At 43.6% G+C, this 22,689-nt stretch overlaps 1 protein-coding gene and 1 pseudogene across 3 annotated transcripts in view; one reads left to right on the forward strand and one right to left on the reverse strand.

Annotated features, from left to right (window-relative positions):
- The window catches only part of Ark2n (arkadia (RNF111) N-terminal like PKA signaling regulator 2N), an 86,611-nt gene extending 69,189 nt beyond the window's left edge, over nucleotides 1-17,422 (reverse strand). For 2 of the 3 annotated variants that reach the window (XM_055622542.1, XM_055622540.1), the window contains exon 1: nucleotides 16,701-16,963. The gene's annotated coding sequence lies outside the window, so the exon portion shown is untranslated. Of the gene's footprint in view, nucleotides 1-16,700; nucleotides 16,964-17,291 lie in introns of those variants that run through there. The other variant, XM_055622541.1, reaches the window with a different exon arrangement.
- LOC129687920 (60S ribosomal protein L17-like) lies at nucleotides 5,155-5,692 on the forward strand (annotated as a pseudogene).
- Nucleotides 17,423-22,689: the final 5,267 nt, after the last annotated feature.

Below are 22,689 nucleotides of genomic sequence, written 5' to 3' on the forward strand. Positions count from 1 at the left end.
ACACACACACACACACACACACACACACACACACACACACACACACAAAAGCAGTGTCTTCCAGACACAACAGGACTAATACACAGATAAACTCACAGAGACTATGGCAGAATGCATAGAGTCAACACAGGATCAAGCCAGATGGGGTCCCAATACTGAGAGGGGGAAGTGGACATGAGCTCCCACCCCTAATCAAGAATCTATCTCCCAATGATAACTTCTTGGGATGGAAAAAGAACAGTTTTATCCAATAGAATTCACTGTTCATATAAACCACAATGAAGGGTAGGCCCCAGATCTAGCAATAGAGAAACAACACAAACTCAATAGTATTTTTGTAGATTTTCTGTCTTATATTGTTTTGTTTAAGCATTTTTTTTAATCATACGGGTCTTTTCCTTATATATTATGGTTTCTGATTTTTTTGGTTCTATAGGTTTTGTTTTGAGTGTCTGTGTTTCTCATGCATTTTCTTTCTTTCTGTTTTTGTTTCTTTTTTGTTTTGTTTTGTTTTGTTTGGGTTTGTTTTGGTTTTGCCTGTTTGTTTTCTACAGAGAAAGAAAAAAAAAGGCACGGAGTTGGATGGGTGAGGAGGAAGGGAAAGTCTAGGAGAAGAAACCATAAATCAGAATATAGTCTATGAAATTTCAATCAAAAAGATATTTTAAAAAAGAAAAAAAAAAGAGTTTAAAAGCCAGGAGTGGTAGTGCATGCCTTCAATCCCAGTACCACCACTACCATGACATAGACACACAGACACACACACACACACACTAGGCTAAAACTCTGAATGAAAGCTGCCATGAGGCAAATGCCAGTAATATAGTAACAGATCAAATTGTAGGCCAGGGCAAAGTAAGATGGCCAGAAATGATACTCCTAAGCTGAGACCATCATACTGGGTTCTACCATTAGCTGAAAGGAAAGCCAGGTAAAAACAGTAACATGTACCAACAGATCTATCAGGAAATGTCCAGGAGAGACAGGGAGATCAGTACCCAGAGAATCTGATATCACTGCCTGACCTTCGCTTGTCTGGATGTCTTAAGTCACTATTTTATGGAGCTGAAAACATGTTGTGACTAAGGCAACTCTTATAAAATAAATTTATTGGAGGTTTGCTTACAATTTCAGAGGCTTACTCTGGTATCATCATGGCAAAGGGACATGGCAGCATGGATGAAGCTACTTAGCCCCCAGTGACACACTTTCTCCAACAAGGACACACTTCCTAATCCTTCTCAAATAGTGCCACTCCCTGATGACTAAGCATTCAAATATATGAGCCCATGGGGGCCATTCTTAAAAACTACCACATTAGAATTCAAATATATATCTTCTAGATGATCTAGAAAACCTAAAAAGGCAAGCAAGCAAGCAAGCAAAGGACAGTATTGCCAACTTAGGGTCTTCATTACTTTTAGGCAAGTAGGAACTTCTAGCAAGGAAATTTCAAAATGTACAAAAGAAACCAGACATAATAGCATGGGCCTATAATCCCAGTACTGGGAGGCTGAAAAGGGGGGCCAAAAATTCAAGGCCAAGCTACAAATAAACAATGTCTTTTTTTAAATTAAAAAAAAAAAAAAACCCTAGAGATGTAGCTCAGTGGTAGAACGCTTACTTCAAATGTGTGAGTTTCTGGGTTCAATCAGAAAAAGAATCAATTCACAGAACATCAACTCAAACTACAAATGCATATTCAAACCCCCAAAGAACTATACTATACAAATTTTCTTTAAATATGCATAAAAAAAGTAAAATCAAAAAGGAGGAAGAGAAGAAAAAAAAGACACAAAAAAGATGTAGAGAAAATAACATCAAAAACCCCACTTAATATCTAGAGCCTGCCATCATAGAACTGAAGTAGGGTTGGTGAGACGTCTCAGACGAGAGAGAGAGATGCCTGCTCCTAAACCTACTACCAAACTACTGAAATTTGACCCCTAGGACTAACTCCAGTAAGTTATCTGACCTCCACATGCCCAAGTGCCAAAACCCCTCTACACACACACACAAACTAAATTTTTTAATTAAAATGTTCTTACACCTGGGCAGTGCTAGTGCACACCTTTAATCTCAGCACTTAGGAGGCATAGGCAGGCATATCTCTGTGAATTTGAGGCCAGCCTGGTCTACAGAGTGAGTTCCAGAACAGTGAGGGCTACATAGAGAAACCCTGTATGGGGGGAAAAAAAATCTTACAGATCTGATACATCACATTAATGTCTTGATGACATTTAAAAAAAAAAAAAAACTTTTAAAAACACAGTACTGTGAGTTTCTGAGATTCTAGAGAAATAGTATGAAGACTTCCATATACACACTTCCCCTACAAAACTGGTAAAACTCATGAATAAAGAAACAGATTTAGGGGCTGGAGAGATGGCTCAGAGGTTAAGAACACTTGCTGTTCTTCCAAAGGTCCTGAGTTCAATTCCCAGCAACCACATGATGGCTCACAACCATCTATAATGAGATCTGGTGCCCTCCTCTGGTGTGGAAGCATACATGCAGGCAGAATACAGTATCCATAATAAATAAAATAAAAAAAAGAAAGAGATTTATTCTCTGAAAAGTCCTATAGGCATACAGAAAGTGAAACATATATTCAAGATATTTTGCCTATAACCCCAGCACTGGGAAGCTAAGGCAAGAAGACCACAAGTTGATGGTGAGTTTTTGATAATTTGTTACCGGTCTGGATTTTAAAGGTTTATTTTGAGACAGGGATGTGTGCTGCCCAGAGGCTTCGAACCAGACCTTATTTTCAACTCTTAGTCTTCCTGCCTCCACCTCCCACGTGCACTACTGCACACACCTTTTCTATTTTAAATGACAAATATATTATTGCTTATTCTTGGGCTTTTTAAAAAGCTGTAGCCAAGTGTGGTACACACCTCTTTAACCCCAGAGTTCAGGAGGCAAAGGCAGGCAGCTCTCTGAGTTCAAATCCAGCCTAGTCTACAGAATGAGTTTCAGGACAGCTACACAGAGAAGCTATACAGAGAAACCCTGTCTCGAAAAAGCAAAAATAAATGATTAAGTAAACAAACAAGCAAGCTGTAATTTGGAGCTACAAATGGATCCTGTAAGTAGAGCATGATGGGTTTGATTTCCAGCACATAAAAAATAAAATGTACCTACATTGACAACTATCTTTAAAAAATTCTATTTATGTTTTGAGATGAATTTATTAATTTTTATCACTGATCATGCTAACCAGAAATAAATACTCATTTCTAAGAATAGAATATATAGGTCAATGGTCAAGATATATTTAGAAAGGTGTATTTAGAACACTTTCTGAATTTCCACCCTGCTTCAAGTCTGGACACTAGCATCAACTTTAACCAAATATAAACATTCTAAATGTTTAGAGTTCTACAAAACATAAATTAGATTGTAATGCTTTAAAGGCAGCACTGGGATTGGGGCTGGGGCTGGGGTTGGGGCTCACTTGGTAGAGTGCTTGCATAGCATCACAAAAAGCCCAAGGGTGGATGTCCAGCACCAGATAAACTCGGTAAGTTAGGACATGCCTATAATCCCTTCTCAAAAATGACACCACTCTTCCTTGAGAAGCTGACACTCACAGTGCCCTTGGTGTATCTGTCTTCCTTCTCGGTGCTTCTCTTCCTTTAACCCTCTGGGGTAGGATCTATACTACTATATCCTTAATAGGACAAAGCATGGTGCTTCACACCCCCAAGTACTCTAGAGGCAGAGGTGCGAATGGATCTCTGCTAGTTACAGGCCAGCCTGGCCTACATTCCAGGCTAGCTAGGTCTACAAAGTGAGAGGAAAAAAGGAGGCAGACAAAGAATGTTAATTAAACCCACTCTGCTTTAGATCAAATAAATAAAAGTTTGGTTTTATATTACTGAGGGTTGAAACAAAGTGCCATGCATACTAGGCAAGTGCTCTACCACTGGGCTATATACCCAGCCCCTTTTTAATTTTATTTTGAAGCAAAGTTTGAGACAAACTTTGACTCAGCCTTCAACCTGCAAAGCTTCTACCTCAGATTTCCCTGAAGATGGCAAATACACAACTACATTCACAAAGGTTTAAAACAGAGTCCTTTAAAATAAATTTTCCTCAGCCACAGTCTCCTTTAAAAAAATTTTAAACCTAGTGTCTGCCTACAATCTTAGTGTTCGAGAAACTAATGCAGGAGGATGAGAAGTTCAAGACCAGCCTGAGCTTTAAAACAAGAGTCTGTCTCAAATAAATAAGTCAAGGACTTAGGAGGCAGAGAAAGGAGAAACAGTGCAAATTCAAGGCCTACACAATGAACTCTTATCCAAAATCCCAAACCCTATACACACACACACACACCCTCACTCACTTCATACATACACACAGAGTTTTCTTAAAGTATTTCTGGAAGAAAAATGCCCTTAGTGCATTCATGTTGCCTCTATAATATATCAGAGAGGAGGTGGCTTAAACAGTTATAGCAGCTAGAAAGCCTAGTAACCAGGCTCTGACAGATCTGGTATCTGGCAAGGGTCTGCTTCCTGGTTTACAGAATGCTCCTCTTCACTGAATCCTCACATGGTGGAAGGGGCAAGCAACCTAATTCCTCTCCAGTGCCCACAGCCAATCAAGCCTGAAAGATCCTGATCTCATCTAATCTTTCTCTGGCCTCTTTTATAAAGGCACTAATCCCACTCATTCTGGCAGATTCCCTCATGACCTAATCACCTCCCAAAGCCTCACCAATGTTGGGAGTTAAGATTCCAACATGTAAATGTGGAGAAGATAAATTAAGACCATAGTAAAAGGCTTTAATTAAATACATTCAATAACCTCACTCTTTCATAATACTTAACACAAATGGAAAGAAAACAAGTGGGGCTAAGGTAAAAAGATAAGGAGCTTAAGGCCAGCCTGGGCTACAGAAGAGTTTACCTCCATCCACACTCAAGTACTGATGGGTAAAGAGCGAACTCAGTAGATAACAACACTTGCTGATGACCGGGAGCGGTGGCGCAGGTCTGTAACACCAGCACTCAGGGAGGAAGAGGCAGGCAAAGCTAGCCTGTTCTATAAAGCAAGTCCAGGATAGCCAAGACTACTCAGAGAAACCGTGTCTCCAAAAAAAAGAAAGGAAAAAAGCCTCTTCCTGAAAGTGGCCAGAGGTGATCCATGCTTCAGTACGCTCTTGACCCAGAAAACCCTACCAAATCATGCAAATCAAGAGGTTCAAATCTCCGTATTCACTTTAAGAACACTCAGCAAACTGCCCAGGCCATCAAAGGTATGCACATCTGAAAAGCTACCAAGTATCTGAAAGATGTCACTTATTCTGGCGGTATAATGGTGGAGTCGGGAGGTGTGCCCAGGTCAAACAGTGGGGTGTCAGGTTGGTGGCCAGAAAACAGTACTGAATTTTTGCTGCACATGCTTAAAAATGCAGAGTAATGCTGAGTTTAAGGGTTTAGATATAGATTCTCTAGTCATTGAACATATCCAGGCAAACAAGACACCTAAGATGCACCATCGAACCTACACAGCTCATGGCAGTACTAATCCATACATGAGCTCCCCCTGCCACATTGAGATGATCCTCACTGAAAAGGAACAAATTGTTCCAAAGTCAGAAGAAGAGGTTGTACAGAAGAAAAAAATATCCCAGAAGAAACTGAAGAAGCAAAAAGGATGGCACAAGAATAATATAAAATAAATGGAGATAAAAGTAAAAAAGAAAAGAAAAAGCAAACAAACAAAAAAACAACACTTTGCTGCTCGTACAGAGAAGATGGGTTCAGTCCCCAGCCACCAAAGAGCTCTTGACCACCTATATACCTCTAGTTCAGGGGTTCCCATGCCCTCTCCTGGCTTCCAGAGCACTCACGCGCATGCACACACATACAAATAAATAAAAATACATTCTGAAAATAGCTTTTAAAAGAACTGAAATTGCATATTCTGGTTTAATTTCTCTGAGCACTGACTACATATAAATGTGTTACAAGGCTTTAGAAATGAATTACTTTTTCAAAACAACATCTACAAAAAATGCAAACAGTATGTAACAACATCGTCTACATCTACGGCTCAATTAACACAAACTATTAGTATAAATAAATACTATGCTACTTTATATACATAAATACTGCTTATTTGAGAATTTTCCCTTAAACATAAAGCCACCATTGTCTTAACTGATTGGGAGAAAAAAAATCCCTTGTATACTTTTAATACTATACTGAAGAAATTGTCAAGAAAACAAAACAAAACAAAAACCTAGGGCTGGCAACATGACTCAGCAGGTAAAAGCACCTGTCACCATAAATTTAATCCCTGAGGCCACATGGTAGAGGAAAAGAACTGACTCTTACAAGTCAGGGAGGGAGAAGGTCTCTGAGCCATGAGAATGTAGCCATGAGGCCTGGCCAGGAGAAGGTCAACATGCCAAGAGGAGGAGGTCACCATGGGGGAGTCATCATGGGAACCGGAGAGGCCAGGTAACAAGGCACATGGCTGGGAAGTAGCTAGACTAGCTTAGATGGGTTTGAATGAATCAGTATCTGCCCAGTTATGGTGCTTGAAGCTTATTAATAATTGTAACAGGTCTCCATGCTCATTATTTGGGAGCTAGAGAAGGCACCAAAAAAAAAAAAATTAATTACAACAATTTGCAAGGATTTTATGTTAGTTTTTCCACTGAGAAGCTGTAGCACAGATAATACGAACTATGCAGGAACCAAAGATTAGGACTGAAAAACACCTACAAAATAGTGCAAAAAACTTTTCTTCACAGCAGATTTATCCTTCCCCAACTCTCAGAAAAAAAAAAAAAAAAGACTCCCAGCTGGAAATGGTGAAACAGGAGAAACTCATTAATGGAGCTGGACAATGACCACCAAGCTGCTAACATCACAGACAAAATAAAATATGTGCCTCCTGAGGCAAGCACTCAACATTAACTACAGTGACTCCTTGCCATCCAAGAAAAAACAAAAAGAAAAACTGAACAAGAAAGAATATACATCCCAGAAATGAAACCAGATCAACTGTCTAAACAAGACATCAATTAGGAAACATGCAAGGGCCAAAAGAAAATGCTTACCACCACTACAGGAATACAATTAACAAATTCAGACTGTGGGAATTTTCAGTTTCTTCATAAATGATATGTAAAGAAAAAGAGATGAAGTAGAGATTACTAAACAACACAAAGACCAAATCTGGTTCTTGATCTAAATAACTATAAAAACACATTTATAAAATAATGAAGAACCCTGAACACTCCCACATGACGCCAGGAATTATTAACTGTATTACCCTTCAATGTGATTAACAGTTGTTTGGTATTTCTTTCCTTAAGGGAGAAACTGGCTGGGTAATGAGTGCCAAAGGGCTGAAGCACATAAAAGGAACACTAAGATTAATAAAGCTGAATGGAGTTATCAGTAACATGCTGGATCTAGACTAACGAGCACAGAAACATGAACTGCCAGACTCGGCCATGAAGGCAGCCTGGCATGTCTGCCAGACAACTTTTCTATACCGATATGAGCCCTATGAACAAGCCAGCAGTGATAACAGCTGCTCAAGTCACTTCATGTGGCAGAGGAGACCACTTCTAGCACGCACCTGGCCCTGCACCAGGACTGTGAATAAGCTAGCATCAAGTAGGAGGCCAAAGAAAGAGATCCTCATGCGCTCACTCTAAAGCGCCACTACTGTAAATCAAGAGTAAGTTAAGTCTCTAGTTTGTCACAGAGATGTCCCCACTCTCAGTTTCTCTTTTCTCTGCAGGCTCTCCTCAGGTCTGATCTCTACCCTCTTGACTCTCTGCGCCCCCTCTCCTATCTTGTTCCTTCTCTTCAGCTATTACCCCTGTCTAGTCTCTCTCCCCTTCCAGGTGAGATTTTTGCAGCCTCACTTGGGTCCTCTCTATTACTTACCTTCTTTGTGTCTGTGCCTCGTAGTATGCTTACCTTGTACTATATGGCTAAAATCCACTCATAAGTGAGTCCATACCAATGTGTGTCTTTCTGACCTCACTCAGAGAGGCTCTACCCGACAGCACTTCAAAACAGATGCTGGACTCACAGCCAAACATTGGTGGATACATAGGGAGTCTTGGGGAATAGTGGGAGGAAAGAAAAAAGGACCCGGAAGTGACAGCAGCTCCACAAGAAAAACAACAGAGCCAGCTAACCAGGGTCCAGAGAGGTTTGCTGAGACTGAAGCATCAACCAAGGACCATGCATGAGCTGGGCCTAGACCCCTACAAAGGTATAGCAGATGAGCAGCTTAGGCTTCAAGTGGGTACTCTAGTAAGGGAAGGTTCTACACTGGACACGGACTCACTTGCCAGCTTTTTGATCACTTTCCTGGTGGAACTGCCTTGACAGGAGACAGGAGAAGAGTACATGTTCAGTCCTGATGCAACTTGATGAGCTGGGATAGATGAGAAAGGGAGCTCCCCTTTGAGGATAGGACTTTGAGGGGAGGAGAAAAGGGGCAACAAGGATGTAAAGTGAATAAAATAAATGAGAAAAAAAGAATCACTAGTTATTTAAAAAATAAAATTTGAAGTAAAAAAAAGAAAAGAATAATTTATGATACAAGTTTTTAATTTCTCCCAAGATACTTGCTCTTGTCATTTTCTAACTTTCTCAGAAGAAAGCTAGATATTTAAAAAAGATGGGCTGCCACAAACACTGGAACCTCAGGTCCCTAAGAAAAATGAAAAAAAAATGATGCAAAAAAAAAAAAAAATCTATCTATCTACTCTATACACACCCTCAGGCCCATAGCAAGTTGTTCTTCAGATTGTAGCAGAGAAAAACAAACAGTACTTAATGATTAAATGTTACTATGTGTTTCTCAAGGTTGGAAAGATGATACAGTGGTCAAATGGCTCTTGCAGGGAGTTTAGTTTCCAGCACCCATTATCAGAATTCTCACAACTACCTCCAACTCAAGTTCCAGGGGACCCAACAACCTCTTCTGACCTCCTCAGGCACCTGGACACTCACACACACCTACAATTTTTAAAAACTACTTTTTAAAATAAAAAATAAAGGCAAGGTGGTGGGTACCTTTAATCTAAGCACACTAGGGAGGCTACAAAGCAAGTTCCAGGTCAGCAAAGGCTACACAGTGAGACCCTGCCTCAGAAAAAAAAATAATATAAAAAGAATATCTAGGAGTGGCGGTGCAGGCCTAGGTGTCACAGCACTTGGGAGTAGGGGCAGAAGGATCAAGAATTCAAGATCAGCTATATAGTTAGTCTGAGTCCATCCTAAGCTATGTTAAACACCATAAAAATTGTTTTGTTAAAAAAATGTTAAGCTTTTTTATCATATGGGTATGGTAATTCATTACAGTAATCCCAGACCCAGGAAGCTGAGGCAGGAAGACTGTCTAGAGTTCAAGGCCTTCTGTCTTCCAAGTAACAGGATCACAGGTGGCATGATAACACTTGATGAAAGAACATGCTTCCATGCTAAGATAACACTAAGGCAGACAGGAAAGACACTGTTTAAAATCAACTACATGAGGTTTTTGTTCTTAACAGAGAAAGGAAAACTCCACACCCAGCTTTCCTAACCTCAATACCTTTGTCTAATTATAAGGCAGCTAACAAAATACTGACTCTAAACATCATAAAAAAAAGTTATTTCTAAAAATCAGATGACTCCATTTAAAAATAAAATTCTGATGGAAGTATCAGAAAACCAAGACAACAAATTTAAAAGAACATAAGAACAAACAAACAAACAAAAAACCGAAAAGGGTTACCACAACATTTAATCTTCTGGAGATTTATACCAACAGACCATTCATAGATAAAAACTGAAAGCACAAAAAAGAAAAGGGGGGAGAAAGGGGGATAGAGAGGGATGAGGAAGGAGAGGAGGGAAGGGGAGGGAGGAGAGGGAGAGGGAGAGGGAGAGGAGAAGAGAAAGAAGAGAAAAGCTGTTCTAGGGTTTAGGAAAAAAAATGGCTTAGTGGTTAAGAGAGGGCTTCCTGCTCTTCCGGAAGACCTAAGTTCAGTCCCCAGCAGCAATTAATGACAGTTTACAACTGCCTGCAATTCCAGCTCCAATGGACCCAACACCCTTTTCTGGTTTCCTTGAGCAAACACAAACTGGGCACATATTTACACAAATAAACACAAATACACATAAAAATGATAAAAATAAAATATATTTTTGAAAACTGAATATAGCTACTCCAAAAATATTAAGTTTACCACTGATGCCCTCTGAACAACCACCCAAACTAATTTATTAATACATAATTGACCCATGAGGTGGTGGTGCAAGCCTTTGATCCCAGCCACTCGGGAGACAGGCAGGTGGATCTCTGTGAGTTCAAGGGCCAGTCTGGTCTACAGACTGAGTTCCAGGACAACTAAGGCTACAGAGAAAGTCTCAAAACAACAACAAAAAAAACAAACAAAACATAAACTTGAATTCAGGTGGATACACATTGCAAAGGATTGGCAGTACATGTAAAAATAAATTTAAAAAGTTTCCCCATTGAAGAAAAATGCTGCTTTCCAAACACCTTATTGAAAATGGCTCACAAAGGAAGAGACCAGCTTTGGCCTACAACTGTTGTGAGTACTTTCCCCTTATAGCATACTTCCTCTCGCTCACATTCTAAGGCAGGAAGGAAACTTAGGAATCATGTGATTCACTAGAATCATTTCCTTAGCTAGAAATTATTTTATCTATGAACCACCTCCACTTGGCACTGAACTGTACTCAGTAAATGGGGTTTTAATTTAACCACTTTGTAAAATTCACCTACATTCACATGAAGTAGGATTTGCTGATAAGAGTTACACTTTCCATCTAACTAAAAAAAAAAAAAAAAAATTAAGGTAAATATGTAAATAAAACGAAGACCATGGTGGATTTACAACATGGCTGAGTGAAGAAAAGTTCTTTATTTTAAGTAAAGGCATAAAAAGGAACAATGTTAAATTTACAAGAATCAAGTCAAACCCAGAAATCCCAAATACAATAACTGACCCAATCTGTCATACAGGCCAAGTATTTTAAAATCACATTAGGAACTGCCAGCTACTGTTACTATGTTTTGATAAGTCTATATGTTTTGCGTGTTTCCTCTTCTAGTAGCCCAGAAACACTGAAAAGAAGAACAAGTTACTTTCTTAGCTAACTCTGCTCCTTCCTTTTACCACAAGGCCCTGTAGGCTGAGTGTGAAAACTGAGTGAACATCAATCCCACTGTTCTGAGGTGCTGCCCACACAAGAAGCACTATTTCTTTCCCTTAAGTTCAATAATGAGAGTTCTGAAAAAATAAGTGGGTACATTTAAAGACAAAGACTGACAAAAAAAATTTATAAAGTTGCATGACAATAGTCAAGTTCAAAGCAACTAAAGGAAAACGACTATGAGGGCCAGTGAGAGGGCTCAGCAGAGGTACTCTGCCACTGTGCTGGTTGGAATGAAAGTGACCACATAGGCTCATATATTTGAATGCTTGGTACCTAGTTGATGGAACTGTTTGGGGAGGGATTAGGAGATGTGGCATTGCTGGAGAAGGTGGGACACTTTGAGGTTTCAAAAGCCCACACCAGGCCAGTCTCAGTCTCCCTGGTCCCCATCTCTGCTTTCTGTTTGTGAATCAGGATATAAGCTCTTAGCTGCTGCTCCAGAGCCTGCCTCCCTGCCTGCCTTCCACTATGTTCCCTATTATGATGATCATGGACTCATCCTAAGAAACTGTAAGCATGCCCCCAATTAAATGCTTTCTTCTATAAACTGCCTTGGTCATGGTGTCTCATCACAGCCACAAAAAAGTAACTAACAGAGCATGATCTAGGAACCCACATGGTAGGAGAGAGGAGATTCCTACAAGTTGTCCTTTCACCCCAACCCTCATCAGACAGACACACTTACAAAGTAAATAAAAATTTTTTAATTTAAAAAAAAAAAAAACTACCAAATTTCTTTAGCCTTATGTTCAAGAATCAAAGCAAAACAGAGCAAGGTTGTAATAGCTCCAGGTTACAGAGCTTTCTAGAGCACACAACACCCTGGGTACAATCCCCAGCACTGGGAGGAAAACTGAGATTAAAAAAGACCGAGACAACTGAGTGTGGCGGCACACGCCTTTAATCCCAGCACTCAGGAGGCTGGCAGGTAGATCTCTGTGAGTTTGAGACCAGCCTGGTCAACAGAGTGATTCCAGGACAGCCAGGACTACACAGATAAACCATGTCTCAAAAAACAAAAACAAAAAAGACTGAAGATTTTCCAGGCTAGTAAGATGGCTCAGTGGCTCAGTGGGTAAAAGAGCTCAGTGCCAAACCTAAAGAATTTCATCCCTGGAACGGACCAGCATGGTAAGGAAACAAACTCCTGTGAGCTGTGCCTGCTCTCCACACATGCACCGTAGCGCAGACACGCGCGCGCGCACACACACACCAAGTGGAAAGGAAAAATAAATCAAAGAATTCCCACCTCGCCAGGTGTACAGTAGTATCTACCAGTAATTCCACCACTCTGAACGCTAAGTAGAGGGAGCCTAGGCTATAATACTCTGTCTTTAGTTGAGTTTTCATTCCAACTGAGGGAGGAACGAGTCACCTTAAAAGAAAATTCACAACCCATTAGCGAACTAAGATATCTTCACTGCTTGGCCCTATGTCTATCTCCCACAGCCACCCCTCTGAGAACTCAAGGCTCGGGCCACACTAGGCAACTCAGAGCTTGATACTCATGATGTCACCGAGGCCGTTCTCCAGCAGGAAGTGCTTGCCTGGAAACGCACCTCAAACCTCAGGTTCAATTGTTGAAGTTTCTTGAGCATGCTCTATCATGGCTCTATGGAACTTCTGGCAAGTGTTAACAATCAGTAGTTTAGGGACAAGGAAAAAGAGGTGCCACATCAAGCCAGGGTGTGGTCTATATACCTTTAATCCCAGCACTGGTGGGGCAGAAGCAGGGGGATTTCTGGGAGTTTTAGGTCAGCCAAGGCTACATAGTAAAACTCTGTCTCAAAAAAAACAGGTCCCATATGAATATTTTGTCTTCTTTCTCCATATCTCTTCTAGGTATCACCATTTTGCCCATTATTATGTCTATTTTCTTTTACCTACATAATTATAGTTAGTGAAGAAAAATTTGGGCCCCAACTCTTTTAAGTAATATATTAAAATCACTGAGGGAGGCAGAAGCAGGCAGATATTGGAAACCAGCCTGGTGTCTATAGAGCCCAGGCCAGCCAGAGCTATAGATAGGCAGACAGACAGACAGACAGACAGATTGATAATCAAACAATAATAATATACTAAAATCAGTACGCTTCAAGAGAACATACATTAACAATATATTTTTAGCCTTTTGCATGCATTTTCAAGCACTGTCAGCTCAGTAAATATAATATACTCTATAAATGATTTTCATACACGTACTTACATGCAGGAAAATGAAAGTCTAAGTGTTATTACTAAAATCACCAAATTTTGGATGTGTTTCTACAACATCCAAGCTTTATGAAGGGAGAAAAATACTCAAATTGCCTATCTGTCATGTCTAGTCATGCACATGTTTGAGCAAAATGGTAAGATCAGGGATCCCAGAAAAACAGCCTCTTGAATAATGAGTAATTCCATAAGCTCACAGAAATTATTAGTTATGTAGTAAACAGATTTATTTTTGAGATTCAGTCCCACATTATAACCTGGCTGTCCTGAATCTCACTGTGTCACCCATGTTGGCCCTGAACAGAGCAATCTCCCTGACTCAGTTGGATGACAGATGTGAGCCATCACACCTGGCTCAGAAAAGAGAATTGCAGTGTCAATGCCAGAAATATGTACACAAAATAATTCAAAATTACTGATGTCAACACAAATACCATGAGCAAAACCTTTAAAGGCCATACACTGGACACAGAGCTCTAGCAAAGTGGTTCTCAACCTTCCTAACACTGCAACCCTTTAAGGCATTTCCTCATGTTGTGGTGAACTGTAACCATGAGTTATTCCATTGCTACTTCACAACTGTAATTTTGTTATTGTTATGAATTATAATGTAAATGTCTGATATGCAACCTCTGTGTGAGGGTTGTTAGAACCCCAAAGGAGTTAAGACTGATAGGCTGAGAGCTGCTGCTCTTGGTGAATTGCATTATACTTCAAAGTTAGACTTATCTTAACATGTAGGGCTTGAATTAGTCACATGTACCATGACAGTCTCATATGAATGCGTGCGGTGTAATGCCAGGAGTAATGCACACACTTGCAATCCCAGCACTCCAGAGACAGAGGGAGAAGGACTGCCACAAATTCATGGCCAGCCTGGACCCTGTCCCTCCCTGCCACACACAAACTGAATTACTAATATCAAAATGCACTGTGAACTTAAAATGATGCTAAGGATGGCCAAGTTTCTTGTTCCAAAATCCAATCCACTTTCCACAAAGTTGAAGGGGCATCACATTAAAAAATCTGACTTATACAGCCAGCCAAGACAGTTCCGTAGGTTAAAAAGATACCTGCCCCAATGCTTGGAACTCACATGATGGAAGTGGAGAACCAACTCCCACAAACTCCTCTGTCCTCCACTTACGGAAACAACACATGCACCCAAACATAAAAATTTAACTCAAAGGAAAAAGAAATCTGAGCACAGTTGAAGCAAGAGCAATGAAACTGGCCTGCACTACAAGATGAGGCTGGACAGATGGCTCAGAGGTTAAGAGCACTGACTGTTCTTCCAAGGTCCTGAGTTCAATTCTCAGCAACAACATCGTGGCTCACAACCATCTATAATGAGATCTGGTGCCCCCTTGTGGCATACAGGCAGAATACTCTATACATAATCTTTTAAAAATATAAATCTGATTAACGTGGTCCTCTAGTTACAGCTATCTTGTCACTTCTCCTTGTCTTCCAGATTCTACGCATTTATACTGATGTTTACACCTATGTTAACAGAAAGCAGGGCATGGTGGTGAACACTTGTAATCCTAGCTAGCATTTGGAAGGCTGAGGCAGGAGAATGAAGAGTTCAGAAGCAGTCACAAAACCCAGTCACACACACACAACTGGGGGTGGGGGCAGAGACACAGAGTCAGACTGTAGCTTACCCTTTTAAGAATACGTTATTACACAGACAGCTGTAGAGACACAGGCCTTTAATCCCAATACTTGGGAGGTAGAGGCAGACAGATGGATCTGAGTTCAGGTCAACCTAGTCTAGGGAGCTAGTTCCAGGACAGCCTGGGCCTACACAGGGAAATCCCAAAACCAAAACAACAACAATAACAGCATTACTGAGAAGCACTCTAAAGAAAGTCAATTTGTAGGTTTAAAATACTTTTCCTTCTCGTGTAATACAAATGAATTAAAATTTCAGTCAAATTCTTTTTAAAGTAGTATATAGGTCACTGAACTCAAGAACATCTTGGCTTCCTAAATTTAATAATTACACGTTTTGACAATCTACTCTGCACAATGCACTGTGTTTAACATTATGTTAGCGTATAAACATGCTCCTCAAAAAAGGGGGTGGGGAGGTTACCGCTGTAATTCTTCAAGATAGCAGATGACACACATCAACTGCAGGTCTCGAAACTGCTTGTTAAACCAAACAGCAATGCTCTGATTACTGGAGAAATCTAGATTGCCAGGATTAGCAAAACTACATTACAAAGTTAATAGCCTCCAACCTTAAAATACCGCAAGAGGAGAGAGTGATTCAAACGGTTAACATGAGCCTAACGACACTATACAGTAATAACCTAAGACTGACAGATCCATTTATAATTAAGCAGTCCGACCTTTACAAAGCATCATCAGCGGGACTTCCACCCAAATGGATACAAAGATTCAGATACAAAAGCTCAAACACAAAACCAAAAGCGCTGCAAGCACAAACTGCCTGAGCGGTGAAGGATCCGGAAGGGGCTGCACGGGTTCTTTCCCTCAACCGCTAAGCCTCGACTGTGTGCTAAAGACAGGGTAATTCAAAGGTGAGAATGAATGGCATACGAGTCTGACGGGCCGCTCCACAAAAGAACATACAGACTATAAAACAGTGTTTGAGATCTATGGTGAGATAATACTGGGGGGAGGGGGTACGCTGAGAATTGGGGGGAGTCCTTCATCAGGGGGTCGTCAGAATACATCTGCGTTGGCCCTTAAAGTTGACAAACTCGTGGGTCAATGTCAGAGACCCATGCACACCGACTCCGGGCATCTGCCGACCGACAGTCGCGGAAGCGGCCAGAGGACAGCGCGAAGCCCGGGGAGCCCTTCCTCGCTCCTCCAAGGCCACCGCCGGAGGGGGGCTCCCCGCGGCTCTGGTGTCCGCGCCAGCCTCCGGGACCGTCCGGGCTGGCCGTGCCGCCGCCTCAGCTGCCCCCGCGGGGCCGGGCTCCGGAAAGTTGCTCCAACACAACTCTGCGGGGCCTGGGGGCTTCGGCCCCTCCGGCCCGCCATCCCCTCGGTGCCAGCGGCCGCGGGAGGGCACTCGGCCGGGCAAAGGACGCGAGGGTCACCCGCGGCGGGCGAGCTAGGGGTCCGGGCCGCGCCTCCGCCGCCGTGACCCCACGCTCGGACGCCGCAGAGCCCTCAGTCCGGCCCGCTCCCCCCAGCCTCGCGCGCCCCTCCCCGGAACGCGAGCCCCGACCCCGCGGCCCGCCCCGCAACCAAGGCCGCGCGGCCCCGCGCCCCTGCGCGCCTCACCTGCGTCCCGCTGCCCGTGCCTCCTCGCCGGCCCCGCGCGCCCCGTCGGGGCACGCGCCCACCCGGGCGGCGCTGACGGGCCGCAGACTCGGGCCGCGGCGGCCTCGCCGGCCCCTCCTCCTCCGACAACTCCCAGCGGCGAGCAGCGGAGCGCGGCCCGGAGCCCCTGCAGGGGGGCAGAGTAAAGCTCGCCGCCTCCGCCGCCTCCAACACCAATTCCCTTCAGTCGTCCGCGCCGCCCCAAGAAAATGTCACCAGAGGCCGTTCCGCTCTGCGCCTCACTTCCGCCCGGAACCACAGAGCAGCGCCTGCCGGCTAGAGCGGCCGCCGCGGCGGCGGGAACCCGCGGTGCCTGGCGGGCGGCCCGGAGCAAGCTGCGCAGCGCCATCTGGCGGCGGGCACACGCGCGCGCCCTCCGCCGAGCGCGGCTCCGGAGCGCCCGCCTCCCGGGCTTTCGCGCGCGCCCTTCTCGTTCCGCAACCTCCGTCCAGTAACGTCGGTCTCGGAGGGCCGCGGTGCCAGGCACTGCAAACTGGGAACCGTGCCTTGAAGGCACGGGGCTCCGCTTCCCGAGTGCCGCCCAGTACTCACCCACTCGCGAAGCCTTCCCGAAGGAAGCTCACGACGTCCGAATCGTGGCGTCACTCCAACATCGTGTCCGCTCCCTGCTCCTGCCACTTCCTCGAGGGAGCCAACAGCTGGGCTCCCGGGAACCGCTCGCCTCCAACACCCGCTCTAACGTCCTGTTCAAGTTTCGGCTCGGAGGACGCGGCGGGGCCTGCGGCTAGCGCGCCACCTGCTGGTGACACAGTCCTCCTCCAGGGGACCCTGCTCCGCCACCCCACGCTTCCGACGCCCAAAATTCCACCTCTGCAGCGTCACTCCCCGGCTTGGCGGCTCGCCCCGGGAAGGGTGACACACGGTGCTGGGAGTTTTGCAGACTCGTCCTTAAAATGGGGCACGTGCTGCACTCGGGACCTGGAGAGAATGGGATGCGTCTCCACTTGGCAAGAAAAGAGCTCCAGAGACCTACGCTTCCAACGCGATGTCTGACTCACTTAAAGGCAGTGCAGGCCCTGGAGAAGAAAATTATTATGATCTATACGGGGTTTTGTTGTTGTCATTTTGCTTTGGTTTTGGGTGTTTTGTTTTTTGTTTTGTTTTGTTTTTTAATTACCAGGAATTGAACTGACCCATGCAGATGCGAGGCAACTGCGCCACCGCTGAGCTACATCCTCAGACCTTGTATTTGCAGACAGGATCTCACCGTTTTCCAAACTGGTACAGTTCTGTTCTGATTTCTGGTATCGGAGTCTGAAGACAACGCACACTGAGAAAAGGGAAAGAAAAGATGGAAAACAAACGCGCCTCTGACAAGCGGCTGAGGGAAATGTATTTGGTGTCTGCCACATCTCATCTTTCAGATAACTTTTCCGTGTGTCTTTTTAGCAAAGAAACCCAAATCAGCCCAGCGACTCAGGTGAAGACTGCCTGAGACTTTCTGTTAGCGTCTGTAGAAAGAGGGTTCACAATTTCTGCTAATAAATTGCTTCTCTATAAGACAAATAGAGAGAGAGAGAGAGAGAGAGAAAAGAAGAGGGAGAGAAAGAAAAAAAAGAAGGAAGGAAGGAAGGAAAGTCTTGGTGAGATTTTTCAAAAGGAGATTTGGAAACAGCACAGGGCTCACATCTCCATCAACATCAGCTGCCTCCTTGGACTAGGTCTCTCGGGTTCATTCAGGATTATCATTGTTATTTGGTAGGGGGGGCGCAGGTAGGCTCAGAAGGCAACCTTGGGAGTTTGTTCTCTTCCACGATGGGCGCTGAGGATCAAAGCCAGGCTGCCAAGGCGAGCAAAGTTACTCAGTCTTCTTGCCAGCCCTCTCTCGAGAGGTTTTTTTTTTTTTTTAAATTATGTTTAATTCAGATAACTGTGCTATTTGTGGGGTACAATGTGCCATTTCAAAACATGTATTATGTATAACGATTAGACCAGCATACTTGGCATACCCATCACCTCAGACATTTTTTTGAGAGCATTTAAAATCCTCTCTACTAGCTATTTTATTCAATTACTTGTCATCCATAGCTACCCTAACCTGCTGCTGCAAAACGGCGCATGCTCTGTGCTCCTGTGAGAGCAGCCCTGTAACCTCTACGGTCTGTCATAGTGTCAGTTTTTCCACCAGCCGAGACATGACCATCTCAGAGCAGAAATAACTTTGACCCTGGGGTCATGGCAGTGGCACAGAACAATACAGTGATAACTAGGTCTGTTGTCAGTAAGGGGACTGTTACCACAGCCTAGTAAAAGCAGGGATGTGTCATAGGACCTCTGCCAGGGAGTCCAGTCATCACCCCACCCCCGTTGCCACCTGATCTTGGAGAGAGATAGATAGATAGATAGATAGATAGATAGATAGATAGATAGATAATATCCCTCACCTGTGCTCCTATAATAAATAAGCCAGTAAACTCATTGGATCACTAAGTTGAACTCAAGTGAAATCAGGTGTTCTATCTGCAGTGAATAGACATTTTTCCCACATTTCCTTCAGAAAAGTTAATGCAACAGTGTTTAAGTGAGAGCATGCAGAGTTTCAGTATTTGGCCTTTAGTGCTTGACATATTCCACTTAACATCCAAAACCTCCAAGCTGCAGCAAATGGTAGATTTCATTTCAGGGCTGGATAATAGTCTTTTGTGTATCATATCCATAGCTTATGAATAGGGCTGTAATAAACGTGCAAGTGCAGGTATTTCTTTGATATACTGATGTCATTTCATATATATATTCTCATATATTTATATATATATTCATATATATATATATATATATATATCCTGTACACGTCATTGATTTTTGCTAACTGGTATCGGCACAAGAGCTTTCTGGTCCTAAGTGAAGTAAGAGCATGAGATATAATGGCTCTTATTAAATACTTACTATGTGATAGACACTGTGCTATTTAAATGGATTTTCTCAGCTGAGCCTATAGCAGCCCCATGGGCTTGGTGGTCATTTTAATCCCTGTCAAAGGCATAAGACAGTGGACTCTGGGGAGTGCCAAGTCTCTGCAGTGTGATAGCCCTGTAACCACAGACGAGTGGCTGCTTCCAGAGTTAACTCACTCGCCCTGCCTGGAAGTGTACCCGCCCGGAATCACATTGCATCCTCATAAGGCAGGCTGTCTAGAAGCAGACAAAGGAATCCAAATATTAGCAAGTCTGAATTCAGACCTGGCTCTGCCTCACTCCAGCACTGTCTTTCAAGCAATTATGTGATTTCACCGAACCCTGGAGTCCTTGCTGGTTCGAAGGATGGCCCCTGATGCTCTTGAGGGTACAGGTGAAAGGAGAACTGCAGAGAAAGCTCCCAGCACAGTCTTTGGCTCAGAGAGAATGCACAGATCAGGGCTGTCTTTCTGGTGCCAGTGCAGGAAGAGGCATCAGTGCTTTAATACAATGACATTTCCATCTCAACCTGCCCCCCCCCCCCGAACCACAGGTTCACATGAAACTAGAGCCATAGTGGAACAGTGCAGAAGGAGGTCATAAACTGGAGCCAGGAGGTGGCCAAAGTAGGCTGGGAAGGGCTCCTTTTCCTCTCCCGACAGGATGATGGACATTCCTCAGACTGTGGTGAAGTGCTCAGAGACCCAGTTCCACGCCTCTCTTATGACTTGAACCAGTGAAACCTGCTCCACATATAAAAAAAAAACCTTTGTTTTAGATTTATTTGATGTGTGTGGCTACTCGGCCTGAATGTGTCTGGCACCTGTGGAGATCAGGAGAAAGTGTGAGATCATCATAGGTGAGACATCACGTGTGTGCTAGGAGTTGAACTTGGGTCCTCTGCAAGAACAAGTCCTCTTAACGGCCGAGCCATCTTTCCAGCCCCAATCTAACTTTTTAAAAAAAGGAAAATGGAAACAAATTCAAAAAGGTGGTTTCTAAATTGTCAACAAGTCTCCTCCTGGCCCCCTCTCTCTGTCCCAGCTATAGAACCGAGGCTTTCTGATCCTGCTTCACCCACTTCCCCAGGGATTTACAGCTAGTTACCCCATTTATGCTATGCTCGGGATCAAGCTTGGGGCTTCCTGCATGCTAGCAAGCACTCTGCTAATGAGCTACATCCCCAGTCCATGACCTCTCCGTTTTTAAATAAAGATCATCCTTTTTGACAGGTGCCAGGACCCGTAGAAGTAACCTTCATTCACCTTGTATTAAAGTGTGTCCCCGTTTATTGTTAAATGCTAATTGCTGAACCAGCAAGGAGCAAAATGCTAACAGATTCTAGTATTGTCATTGTTATTGAGGAATCTCCTGTCTCGTTGTTGTATAAAAATTACTTCCCAATTATCTCTGATTGGTTAATAAAGAAGCTAAAGAGCCGATGAATGGACAGAGGAGACAGTAGGCAGAACTTCCGCTCCCAGTCTGGCAGCGGTGGGAGGGTGGGGAGGTGTCCCAGGTAGAAAGGGGTGGGGAGAAGAAAAAGGTTACTGGGCCCTGAGGAGTCCTGACAAGGACAAAGATGGAGCAGAAGCCGCCTGGGAGAGACTAGGTGACAAGTAGCATGGGGCACATGACTGGGAAGTAGCCAGGATGGTCTAGGCAGGTTAGAATAGATGAATACCTGCCCAGCTGTGGTACTCTCAAGCTTATGAATAAATGTAATAGGTCTCCATCTCATTATTTGGGAGCTAGAGTGGGCATAGAAAAAAAATCTTTAAATTTCAACATGACTCCAGCATTGCTGGTGTTGTTAGGATCAGAGTCTAGACCCCAGCAGCTATCACAAGCTAGGCTACCTACACATAGTAGACCACTTAGGAGACATGTGATACAGAAAAGGGATTCACTCAATGTCAACACATTTAGAATTGGAAGCATCTTCAGGATTCTACCACGAGGCTTAGGTCTGAATAGAGAACAAAGGCAGGTGTAGTGGCATATGCCCTTAATTCCAGCACTCGAATGGAAGAGGCAAGTGGATCTCTGTGAGTTCAAGGCAAGCCTGATTCACATAGTGAGTTCCAGGCCAGGCAGAACTACAAAATGAGAACTTGTCTCAAACAAATTTTAAAAAGAAAGAAAACTGGGCTTTTCCTACCCAGTAATAGTTTAGAGAAGAGGGATTGAAGGACTTGAACCAGCTACCTAGAAGGCTAGTAGGAGCTACTAGGAGAAAAAAGTTGAAGGCTCTAGAGGAAACAAAACATGGGGAAGGAAATGGTGGGGTATTTGACCCTCAGATGTTTCCTCTGGGTGGCCACAAAAGACACCTAGCTTGAAAACAAAGGGCTAGAGTCTTTGAGCCCTTGAAGTAGCCCTGATTCCTGCCTTTGCCTCCCCTAGTTCTGAAAACTATGGTATTGAAGAACACCACCAGGGGATGGGTAATAGAATAAACATACAGCTGGGCTCTGCCAGTCTTAACCCAGGTTCCTGACACCCTGGGGATTTCTGCAGAAATAGAAGTCCCATTACCTGAGTTTGTGCCAATGACATGACTCTTGGAGGGTCCCTACAGATCTTCAAGAGAGTGCTGGGTTAAACTTTCAGCCCTGTGCTCTATCCTCACCTCCAATCCCAGGAAAATAAGAAGGGCTGGAGATGGGATTAATTGCCAAATGCCAGGGAATGTTGGTTTGAGATAAGGTCTTGCTATGTAGCTGGGGCTGCCCTCAGACTCAAGAGCCTCCTGCTTCAGCTGCCCATGAATTTCAGATATGCACCATACCCACCAGTGTTTGATGATTAATCATGTAAGGTTGTTTAATGAAATCTTAATAAATTCCCCCAAATGATGGACGGGATTTGAGGAGATTTGGTCGGTGAACATTAGAGTTCTGGGGCTAGGGCCCTGGGTAGGGCATGGAGCTTCTAGTTAACTCCGGCACCTTTCCTTGCCTCTCTTCCATTTGGACTATTAGATGTGTGCTTTATACGGAACTGATGGGTTCAGACTGGGCCTCAGCAGTAGG

This window comes from Psammomys obesus, unplaced genomic scaffold (assembly GCF_907164565.1).
Source record: "Psammomys obesus unplaced genomic scaffold, mPsaObe1.curated_primary_1811, whole genome shotgun sequence".
Taxonomy (NCBI): domain Eukaryota; kingdom Metazoa; phylum Chordata; class Mammalia; order Rodentia; family Muridae; genus Psammomys; species Psammomys obesus.